The following is a 13,016-nucleotide window of genomic DNA, read 5'->3' as shown; positions in this document are numbered from 1 at the left end:
CTTGGAATTGATATAAGAAGTCATATGATATGTTAAAGTCTGATTACTTTGCTGAATATGACTCTTTAATTGCAATTGCAATAACCTTAAAATAAAATTGTTACTAACTGTTTAACTTTCTTTAATGCTATTCAAGAATATTTGAGTTAATGGGAACTTGGGGCATATTTATAAAGCAGTGAATATAACATTTAACAGAAATTCATTGCAAATTCAATTTACTGGTGCATGCTTTTAAAATTAAAGTTATTGATTTACTTGAATGTTTGGTGAACAAAGCATCCACTTCTTCATGAATATGCCCCATTGTGTCTTGTTATGGGGCATATTCGTAAATTAAAATAAAATAACATTATTTATTTTATTATGTTTAGGTCTAAAAAATACACTTTTATATTTACATCTTTAGGCAACAAGTGGCATTTTGGGCCTTTTTTTATATGTTTACTTTGTTAAAAAAAATTTGATCATAGAACTTAATAATGTAACTTAAATTACCACACATGATTAAATGGGCCCCGAAGAGTAATTCTGCCTCCCCTCCCTCCCCTCCCTACCCATCCTGCACTATTCACACTGTCAGAGGGAGACAGTATGAAAACACACAGTTTCAGCTTCTGCTGTCTTCTTAAGAAATCTGCAATGCTATGTGACACCCGTGTCATGATTGTGCACCATGTATCATCATTTTTATTTGTAAAAACATGTAGCACCCTCCTAAGTAGGTGCTAGAGAGAAAGTATATTTTTTGGGTCCTGTCTGCTTACCAGAAGGACTGCAGGTAAATCTATATTGTTCTCTGCTTACCAGAGAGCAGGATCTCTTAGTGAGGTCTGCTCATTGTGCTCAGGTGAACTCGTTCTGTCTGCAGGGTGTTTCACACTGGTCCAATAGGGAGGCATATTGGACAGTGGGAGGAAACCTGGTGAATGAGTGCACAGGCTTTTGATACAGCCCTGGTGATCTGAAAGAGGGAAAGTGCCTCAGTGCATGCTGGGATACTCTATAAAAGCCAGAAGCACATGTGCTCGGGGTCTTTCGGCTGGATAGCGCAGTCCCGGGGGAGGGGGCAGATGCCTCCTCCTCTGTACAGGGGTCGTGAGGACTCAGGTGGTCAACCTGAGGGCCTAGAGAGTGCCAGTGAGAAGCTGAACCCAGAGGTCCAGGAAAGCTGACTGAAAGGGGAGACACTGCAGGATCTCATTCTGCAGTACAGTGAGTACAGATCTGTGTCAAGAGGCCTGACCTGAGGGGGCCACCCCTGCAGCTAGAAGAGTCAGTGTAAGGGTGTCAGGAAAGAGGATGCTAGTGAGTTTCCCGAAGATAATGTAGATTCACCAAGTCTAGTTCTGGAGAGAAAAGAGCAAGGAGATTTAACCTTTTCCATACATGTGGCAGTATGGATTAAGCAGTGCAGCTGCTTCCACAAAAAACCTGGTGAGGCCAAGTGGGATGTGTCCTTATCCATTGTGAATAGTTACAGTTGGAGTATCCCACTATTTTCTTCTGCCATCCAAGTTCCAAAATAAACACTAAAAATCAATACCCCTGGTCTGTTTATTGTGTGACGAGCCATTGGGAGTAAGGAGGGATGTGTGAACTGTACCTCAAGTGACTGTGTGCTGGTAATCAGAGGAGGCCAGAGAAGGCATCTTACAGCATACCCTACAGGGACAGTGCTACATAAATATTTGCCATGAATAGTAACAGGATGCATAAAACATCACCTTAAAAATGTATGAAAAAAAAAGAAAAAAAAAAGAATAGACCCAAATTCATTTATATTTTCACATTCATCGCAAATATGCTCATGTATATGTATATGTATATATATATATGTATATGTATATATATATATATATATATATATATATATATATATATATATATATATATATATATGTATGTATATGTATATGGCAGCCTCCCTTGAGGCTGCTGCTGCTGCTGGATGTTCACTCTGTGTTCACAGTGTCCTCAGGACACTGCCGAACACAGATTGAGGTAAAGAGCCAATCGGCGGCTCTATACCACGTGATCATCTCTGTCCAAACACAGCTGCTCACAATGTCAACAGAACCCGGTTACTGGCTCACATCACCATTACCTCTCCTTCTCATGCTGTCAGAGTGTGGAGGAGAGGAGAAAAGTGCTGATAATTGGCTTATCCCAATCTGTGTCCATCACTGCTGCCAATTTTTGCCCACCACTGTTGCCAATTAGTGCCCACTGCTGCTGCATTCAGTGTCCACTGCTTCCAATCAGTGCCCACCACTGCTATCAATCAGTGCCCACCAGTGTCTTCTCATCATGTCATCTATCAGTGCCATCTACCAGTGCCCATCAGTACTGCCTATCAGTGCCCATCAGTGTCGCCTACCAATGGCCCATCAGTGTCGCCTAACAGTATCCATCAGTACCGCCTATCAACCAAATCTGCCATCTACCAGTGTCCATCAGTACTGCCTACCAGTGCCCATCAGTGTCACCTACCAGTGCCCATCAGTGTTGCCTATCAGTGCCCATCACTGCCGCCTCATTAGTGCTGCCTCATTACTTCCCATCAGTGCAGCTTATCAGTGCCCATCAGTGCTGCTGCTTCAGTGCACATCAGTGAAGGAGCAAAATTACCTGTTTTTCAAAATTTTCGGTCTTTATTAGTTTATTTAGGAAAAAATAAAAAACCCATTATTAAATATCACCAAAATAAATTTGTGTAAAAAAAGTGATAAGACTTTTGTTTGGATACAGTGTTGCATGACCACACAATTGTCATTCAAAGTGCAACAGTGCTGAACACTGAAAATTGGCTTGGTCAGGAAGGGGGTAAAATTGCCCAGTGGGCAAGTGGTTAAACATATAAAACAGAAAGCAGCAGTTTTTTTTTTTGCTATCTGAATGAGATTATGTGACAAAGATAAAGTAAGTATAACCCCAGTTTGCCTGCAAAAGTGGAAATACACCTTAAATGTTGTATAGAGCAAAAAACATCTGAGAGAAGAGTTAGGTGGGATGAGAGCGGCCCAATCAGTATAGTTTACAGAGGTTAAATAGGATGACAAGCGTCCTCTGCTCTATATATCTATATATATCTATATATATACTGTATATATATATATATATATACACCCATGTATTTACAGTTACTAATGGAGATTACACATAAACTCATCTTAAGGCAACAAACTGAAGGAAAAGACAAACATTGGAATACTAGTTACTACCAGTGTGCAAAAGTGTATTGGCTTTGGAAGAATAAATTACCTCTGACGTTGGGTTTACTACGTGTGTGGATGTTGATGTATTATATATAAATATAAGTTGCGCTAAAATGTGAAAAACATATGTGATAATGTAAAAGTGTCCAAAATAAAGTCCATGTATGAGTGAACAGCACGTCTGGCGAAATTTTCTGTACAGGTACCGCTTACCAAAGGCAAATGATAAATAGGCCCAAAGAATCCAAGGGGTCCACAGGAACCAGATGTCAGACGGACTCCGTATTTTGAGTGGATCTCCTCAGTGTTGGGTGATCATGTGAAATATAAATTGAAAAACGCCATAGCGTAAAACCACAAACAATTGAATAAACACCCCTAGTGATGGGAATATCAGAAAAGTGCTATAGTAGTGATGGTAAAGGACATAGACACCTCCAATCCTGTGAAAATACTCCTTACCAGAGTAATAGAAAGTGTTGCAGAAAAGAGAAGAAGGCCTCCCCCGATAGGACTGCAGCTTACCGAAATGAAAATAAATTGAGCACATAGATCCCAACCGTGTCACCGAAGAGGGCTGACATACATATGCCCTTACCAGCTCCAAATGATGCAAAGCAGAGAGAATACAATTCACCTAGGCACTTCCACTGAGGGCAAAGCTCCAGATGCTAGTGTCTAAACACTCCAGACCAGACGCTTCCAATGGGAACGCTGAATACAGGCTCAGCATACAGATGGTAACAGCCGTAAATTGAAAGAGAGGTAGACCATAGCGTAAAACCCACGGACAATTTATTAAAAAAACAAAGGGCAAACACTTACAAACATGAAGATCAGAACAGCCAAACGGAAAAATGTAGGGAGCCGCCGGCCGGACGGCTCTGCTCGCCCGCTCCTTCGTAGGACTCTAGCGTATAGGTGACGTCAGCACGCCGTGACCTGACGCGTTTCATCAAAGATGATGTTCTCAAAGGTTGATGTATTATGTAAAACTATTAGAATAGTTTTTTACATTTTAGAATGGGGTGCTGTGAGACTGTCCAGAATTTTAAAGGGTGCCTTGGCTAAACAAAGGTTGAGAAACGCTGCTCTAGATCTTAGTAAAGGAGGGAAAGCTCTGATTATTTCTATCATCCAATCATGTGCAAGCAAAAATGTTGTGTTTTTCTTTATATATATATATATATATATATATATATATATATATATATATATTCTTTGCATGTGATTGGGTATTCTTTGCAAAGTGGAGCTAAGCTCTGGAACAACTGCACTTGCAGTGCACAGTATATTTGCCTTTAGTAAATCCACCCCCTTGTGTTATGACACTTGAAATAGGTAGACCATATCTAAATGTTGCTACAATTTGATCCCCCATTAGACTCTAATAATTCTTAATAACTATTAAATGTGACTCTCATGAAGTAAGATGATTAGGTACTTGTGACACTCTGTGGTTATGACTGTTACATATGTTAAACTGCTCTCAGCAACAGTACAGTGTAAGCGGTATCTGGAACCCAATTAAACTTGGTAGCATTCCATTACTACAGCTGTTCTATATTTCAGGAGCCCACAGGCAATAATCAGGAAGCCTCTAATTAGAGGAAAGACTAGTGGAATTTAAAAAAGGAATAGACTAGCCATGTGATCAGCTGAAAGCCATCACATAAATAAACACTTGCTAATTTTATATGGTGAAGACATCTGTCCTCATCCCTCAGGTTCCTATACCAAGTACATATACAGAATAATAAATACAGAAAACTATAGAGTGCGTGTTTGACATAATTTTTTTTTGCCTTATGTGCTCTCTGCAACGTATTACTTTTCCATGCTTCATTAAAAGTATCTTTCCCCCAAGGTGGCAGCTTCAGAGGAGAAGATGAGTGGTGTGGTGTCAAGCTGACCTTTGAGTTAGAATTTAGTATATCCTGACCGATATAGTGGTGTGCATACCCAGTGGACTGGACAGAAGCAATTATTTCTGTCTGGATTTGTTGTGTGCTTGGTGTAAGAATGTAAGTGTCCGGCATCAAGGCCTTAGATCCTATGTTTGATCTATGGAATGGTGTATGTGCTGCTGAAAGAGAGTTAAAATAAATTTAACACTTATATGCCCAGAGATTGTGACTTATATTATTATAGTTATATAGGTATTTTTTGACAATATTTATAAAACAAATTGACTGCATGAATATTTTTTGCATTTTTTTAAAGAACATACAAGGTAATTTGGTAGTGTTTTAATACATTCTGTCTCCATTTTTTTTTTTTTTTTGTTGTGTAGGCTGATAAAAACAGTGGGTTAGAAAAATAATTTTACATTTTTGTCCATTTAATTTTGTTGCTGGAAAAAAAAAAAAACTCCTGTTCTGAACAGCTAATTTTCAGCATGCAAAACTTCCTGATATGTCAAGTGACTTCCTCCCCCACTTTGTACTATGGTTTCCCCTGTCAACTACAGGACATTGTTGTGATGTAGGGGCCAACGGGAGAAGCCAAAGCGCACAGTGGGGTAGCAGGCATTCAGCACATCATGGAGTATTTTTTATGACAAAGTTTCAAAATTTGGACCTATCATTCACGGATAAAAACAATGTGTTCTTTTTACTGACCAATTTTTTTGAATATCTTTTTAAGCTACAGAGTTACTTTAAAGGATAAGAACAGGCAAAACCTAACTAACGCTAAACCTGCTCTGTGCCACATTATAACCCTAATCTATCTAACCGCTGTACCTACCTGTTCTGCAGCTGATCTGATCCGGTCTCCAGCACGGAAGCTCTGTGCAGGAGGGGACTGATAATGGCTGTGAAATGCCTGGGAAGTGATGTCACCCATAGACTTACTATGGGGCTTCCGTTGTCGGAAAAAAGATGTTTTGTCCCGTATGATGGAATAAAGTACTTTTTTTGATGGAATCCACAGTGTGCGGCCAGTTCTTGATTTTTTATTGGTTGACACCAGAGATGTCACAGACAGAACAGTCTGACAAATAAAAGTGTGCAGCTGTGCTTTCCTAGCTACTAAAAGGGAAATGTAGATTAGCGCTCTTTCAGCATGAGGACCCCTTTAAGGAAAATGTTTAAGCTCTGACTATGCTAATATTCATAACAGACTGATGTGCTCACAGAGCATAAAGCCAAAGCAATAAAACAAAATTAACAGGCCAATGAAGAAATAATTACAGTTTTTCTTTTTCTTTTAAAGAATAGCTTTTATTCAAGTTTTTTTTTTTAAATACCCTGATAACACAAATACATAAGTAATGAGGTGGGGGGGGGGGAGACCTTATATAAGAAAAACACCTCGCACCATCCCTTCTAGAAGGTAATTATTATAGAAAAAGGGTCCCCGTTATTCCTCACAAGGAGAAATCATGGGGAAATTTTTAAGGTGCCTGCAATTAATATGTATATATATATATATATATATATATATATATATATATATATATACTGTATATATATATATATATATATATATATATATATATATATATATGTGTATATATATTCTGTATAAACATATACTGTATATATATATATATATATATATATATATATATATATATATATATACTGTATATACATATACATATATATATATATATATATATATATATATATATATATATATATATATATATATATATATATTGCCATTTAAAATGTCCAATTTCTTTAGTAATATACATTTAAAAGTATCTATACATAAAAAAAGTTACATTAACACTCAAGACATAGCCATTCTGTGCCATATGCCTGTGTAGAGCACAGTAGAAATTGGATTGAAGTATTTCGCCCAAATTCAGGGCTTCCTCAGGATCCACTTTACGGTGTTGGTAGGTTTATTATCTCAATTGTGACCATAACTGTATTGCAAATGTGTTTTTGCCTGGTGCACTAGTATTCGGTACTAATCTGCCATGCTTAATAAATGGTCAGCAAACCTGGTGATCCTGCCAGTACTGCTACTGTGAGATCATTCCCCTCTGAAGGCTGTCAATGCTGGTACATCCCCCATGGTCTGTAACTTTTGAGCCTGTATTGTTACTATGTAAGTAGTGCAGTGCAACACCTACAGCCTGTGGGAATGAGTAAGTGCTGTACGGGGAGTCTGAATTTTAAATAATGGATTATTGGTATTTAAAATTTTTGTATGACGTAAAATGGAAAGCATTAAATGTGGCCACATGCCCACTAGATAGTGCATCCAAAATGGTATTTATAAGCTTTTGAATCTGGCAACACATTGCTGTCGTGATATTCAATACGTTCATAATTATCTGCTCTTGCCTTATAGTCTACTTTAAATTCACTGATGTTTTTTTTTTTTTTTTTACTATGGTTTATAAAATTAGATTATTATTACATATTTTTTCAGCCCTTTTCTCCTTGGGGACTCAAAATGCTTTATCTACTGCTGGGGCAGATGATGATGCAACTATTTTGGGCACACTCAAGTAGGATATTCAGTGGCGTATTTTGGTTTTGTGCTGCCCTATGCAAGACTAAAATTGGGCACCCTCCCCTTCTTATGTAAATTTGCCCCACTCCTTTTTTAACGGATGTAACTCCCTCCAAAATTGAAGGACTACAAGTCCCAGCATGAACCCCTGAGATCTCATCATAGGGGGGGGGGGTGAGAGGGAGTGGGAGAGAGAGAAGGGTGAGGGAGAGAGAGAGGGGGGATGAGAGGGGGGTGAGGGGGGATGAAAGAGGGGGGGTGAGAGAGGGGGGGCTCAAAGAGTGAGAGAGAGAGGGGATGAGAGAGAGGGGGGATGGGAGAGAGGGGAGTGAGAGAGAGAGGGGGTGAGTGTGAGAGAGAGAGGGGGGTGAGAGAGGCGGCTCTAGCAACCAGTGGCCAATAGAGTCTCAGGTGGAGGGGGGAGGCTTTGTTGCTGCCCCCCTGCAAACTGACGCCCTAGGCCTGGGCCTTGTTGGCCTAGGCCAAAATACAGCACTGAGGATATTATGCTAGGGCCAATTTTATATAGGAGCCAATTGACCTACCAGCAAGTCTTTGAAGTGTGGGAGGAAACCAGAGTACCTGGAGGAAATCCACAAAAGCACAGGGAGAACAAGCAAACTCCATTCAGTGTCCTGATTGGGACTCAAATGAAGGCCTCCAGTGCTGCAAGGAATTAGTCCTAGCCACAAATCCACTATGCTACCTTTAGGATACAAATACAATAATTTAGAGGTTGAATGGAAAGTTTATTGCCATATAACAGTTTTCATAGGTAAATAGTACAATTATTTATAGAGGTATAGCTAAAATAAACATACAAATAAAGAGATAACTGAGAAGGAAGGAGGGGCCGAGGGATTTGGTTGCTCAAGAAAGGCTGACCCCTAAAAGAGGAACGGTTGGGAGTTACAGCTAGACATTTGCATGAAGAAGTCTGTTTAAAAGCAGTATGAAGTGCAGAAACCCAGCACTTTGCAGCAAACATTGCTGGACCTCCAAAGTGCATCTAATGGCGAATATGGAAACCTTTAGGCTCCATGCACACTAGTGTTTTTTTATTACCATGTTTTTCTTCTTCTAGAAGCTATATAGTGTTATCCAATGTGTTCATAGACACTACTTTAAGCTATTAGCGCTTTTTGAGCTTCGGTGTCTAGGAGCAGAAAAAAAATAATTTTTGTAGCATTTTTTGTAGCGTTTTTCCAGCACCAGTGTTTTTCTTCATGTACTGTAAAAAAAACACAAATAAAACACTAATGCTCGTAAATGCTTCTAAACACTTCTAAAAGCTACTAAATTGCTACAACAAGCCAGCATAAAAACTCTATTATCAGTGTTTTTCATCCAGTGTTTTTTTTTTTTTCTAGCGGTTTTTGAGCTTATAAAAAATGCTAGTGTGGATGGAGCCTTCATTTAGTTTAGTTAAAAAAAATATATAAAAGGGTAAAAAAATGTAAAAATGCAAATATTAAAATGTCACACTGAAAATAGTTTTAATGTGCCCTCTTTGATTTCTATTTAATGATTCGATTTTTCACATGCAATGGCTTCCATGCATTCATAACCCATGGAAAGTATGTTAATAACCCATCGGTGTAGACATATTATTTTTTTAAATAGATTGTTTGGCTACATAAGGATGGGCAGCTCTCAATATGCCATCTGTCTGAACCACATTTCTCATGATGACATGCCACCAGCACATGGAAATTTACGTTCTCAGCTGGAATATAGAAGGTGTTTTTGCTTTGGCTATCTGTTTACACACTTGCCAAATGATTTGTTATAAGCTTGGCCAGCATGTTAACAGTTCAACAACTGATCCATGCTATTATCTGTCAGGTTTGGCTGGCTGTGTCTATTTTTTAGATCCTGATGCCCTCATCCCTCTATACCAATGGACTTCAATATGACAGCTGTTTTTAACTCAGTGGCAGTAATTATCACATGCGGCATTAGGCAGAATCAAAGCTTGCAGGCAAGAAAATGATTCTTCTCAAAATAATTTCTTGAAGCTGATTGCATAAATCAAGGTTTCCAGTATTTATAGATACCCACAGGTGCTAATTAGTCCTTGTGCTAATCTAGTGCCAATCTTCCTGGCATTTTATGGTACAGATGTAGACATACTAAAATAATTGCAGCCTATTTATAAAATTCCAGTACCTCGTATTGCAAGAAACAAAAGCCAGAGAAATACTGTATGCTACCATGATTCAAGTGCAGTAGATCCACCATATGTTACCATATTTCTTGTTATGTTTACCTATTTGTTAGCAAAAAGTTAAGTCAAGTTTTGTTACATCTCCCACATCTATTTTTTGGCATTTCCATTTGCTGGATTTTCTGAAACAAATTAGCCACTTCTGGAGAAATTGGTTAAGCTACACGAATGCAAATTTTTACAAAAATTTTACTTGTATAAAAGTAAATTAATATTTGACAAATGAGCATGTATTACTGGGTGTAGCCTTGACATACAGATGCAGGGCTTTATCATTTAATAAATACCAGCATTTTCAGTATGCTTTTGGAAGTCAATACAGTCACTAGCATGGTCCAATTATAAGATGTGTTTTTATGTAATGTGTAAGGTAGTAAATATAGGAAGGGAAGTATGCAAACGAGCCCCAGTCTGATAGGTCAACATTTCTCTGGTCTATTGGATATTGAAAACTGTGAAAGACAAACAGATCATAGTACAAAGTAAAGATGTTGCTAGATGAGTGGCGCAGTGGCAGCTGCCCTGGGCTTACCAATATGAAACTATACATTAGAGATTGATCAATTATCGGCAAAGCCGATATACCGGGGGCCGATCTGCACTTTCCCCGATATATCGGAATTGGCCACCAAGGTGACCAATATTGCCGATATTTCGGGAAAGTGCTTGTACCGGAGTGATGCCTGCAGCTATAGGCATCACCCAGGTACTGTTGTCCATAGCCAATGGTCGGCTGTCTTGTAATGACAACCGATGCGGCTGAGAAGCCGCTCGGTTGTCATTACAAGGAGCATGACAGGACGTCCCCCCTCCTGCCGCCTTCCGCGGCTCGCCCAGGTCTCCCATCCTACCGGGAAACCCGGGGCAACCTGCCTGCACTGCCGCCGAAGAGAAGACCCGATCAAAGCCGCATTCGGCTCTGATCGGGTCTCCATGTAAAAACCCGGAAGGGATGACATGACATCCCTTCCGGGTACTCGGTGCCAAATTCAAAAAAATTACAGCATTCAAAACAGCCAAACTTGGCGTTTTGAATGCTTTTAAGTGCAGAGGAGGGGTTTGGGGGTCTTTTAGACCCCCAGATCGCTCCAAAAGAGTACCTGTAAAAAAAAAAAAAAAGTAAATAAAATATCGGCCAATACCGATATGCGATGATCAAAATATCAGTATCGGCAATAAAAAACGATATTGGTCGATCACTACTATACATAGCCACCAATCAGAGTTAAACTCATTTTAAATGTTTGAATATGATAAAGGAAGCACAGAGAGAGAGAGGAAGTGCACAACATGGATTCCAGGCTCCTACTGACCTTAATAAATGGTTTGTGAAAATCTGACCGCAATGGATATCAAATACCTTAGGCTAGAATAAACTAAGTTTCTGGTTCACTTACAATCAGCAAGCTCCGTTGGCTCAAATCTTAAGTCTGAATGATGTTATGCAGGGTATTATAAAATATTAGTAAAAAGGCTGAAGGAGGTACTATTTTAAATGTAAATATTTTAATCATTACATTGATGTAATAATAATCCAATACATCAGTTGGATTAAATAAGAACTGTTAGATCCTGTCACACTCACACTCTGAACTGCCTTTAGGTTGGGAGTCCTGTGAAGCTTAGGAGTCCCCTATTACTATCAGAGTACTGCTAAATTGTAACCTGTTTCAGCATCCGGGAACATTCTGTACTTGTTGGCTTTATCTGGCTCTCAAAAAAAGCCAAACAGAATTGATTTCAAGGTCTTTTAGAAGCAAGCAGTGTATTGGCTTTTTCTCTGCCAAAGGAATCTAATGAGTGCCAAAAGCTTCAGGGCCATTGCAAGACACATACCAGTTAGTAACTCTGCAGGGACTGGAGGTGTAGGGAGGGGGGACTGCCACTGCATATTACTTCCAAAGCTTGAGGGGTTTTCCATCCTTAGTGCCTGAAGCCATGACAACACATCCAGTTATCCAGTGGATTGCACAAGCAACAATTGTTTTTTAAACCTTGTTTATTTCTTGTATATTTATTAACTGATAGAACCAAATCATGGGATATCAACCAATAGTATTATTTTTCAATTTAAAGCAAACATATTTGCCATTTTAAACTTTGAAAAATGAAAGTGTAAATTAAGTCATTACTTAATTAACCCCCCCCCCCCCCCAACCTCTCTCGCTTACACTCAAGTACATTTCTTTCTTTTACCTTGTTTCTGTAATATGAAACAGTTTTTATTACTCTATGTTACATCATTATGTTTGTAACAGGCTTGCAGGGGCAGCTGCTACAGAACTACATCTTCCAAGTGCCCTGCCTTGACTCTCAAGAGCGTCTACCCACAGTGTGTAGGTAGGCTCTGGAGAGTCAAGGCAACATTGTTTTTCTGAGGAAGAAATGTGTGGAGTGGAACAGAGAGGGTTGTGGGGATAGGTAGAGTTCTGTAGAAAGGGCTGACAATGTTGTTTGGGACATAAGGAAAATTGTTTCTGAAAAATTATTTCTGTGTTTTGCTAACCTTTTCTGAAAGTTGCTTGTTCTTTTTTTTTTTCTCCTGCAGTGCTTAGTATTTATACAACTTTGTACATACAGTATACTAAAATATTTTATTGCAAATAAATACCATTGCAAAAAATGTGTCAATTTCAATCAAAAAAAAAAAAGTAATGAACAAACACTAATAATCTCTCTTCTTTTTTTTCTGCTCTCGTTTTGTCCCAATTGGTGAACTTATTATTCAACTAATAAGGTAAGAAATATTTATATTTTTCTAAGAAAAATATTACCCTCTCCGATGTCCAATATGAGATCTATCTATCTATCTATCTATCTATCTATCTATCTATCTATCTATCTATCTATCTATCTATCTATCTATCTATCTATCTATCTATCTATCTATCTATCTATCTATCTATCTATCTATCTATCTATATCTATCTATCTATCTATCTATCTATCTATCTATCTATCTATCTATCTATCTATCTATCTATCTATCTATCTATCTATCTATCTATCTATCTATCTATCTATCTATCTATCTTTTTGTACTCACTATACACTGATCAGCATATAATTATGACCACCCACCATAACCCATTGAT

At 38.5% G+C, this 13,016-nt stretch overlaps 1 protein-coding gene across 5 annotated transcripts in view; it reads left to right on the top strand.

Moving 5' to 3' along the window:
• NCAM1 (neural cell adhesion molecule 1) overlaps positions 1–13,016 on the top strand; it is a 507,520-nt gene that overhangs the window by 245,702 nt on the left and 248,802 nt on the right. The window lies entirely within an intron of this gene.

This window comes from Pelophylax lessonae (genome assembly GCF_965119305.1).
Source record: "Pelophylax lessonae genome assembly, chromosome: 12".
In the NCBI taxonomy this organism is placed as follows: domain Eukaryota; kingdom Metazoa; phylum Chordata; class Amphibia; order Anura; family Ranidae; genus Pelophylax; species Pelophylax lessonae.
The sequence above is the reverse complement of the archived record's forward strand: the minus strand, read 5'-3'. Positions and strand labels throughout refer to the sequence as shown.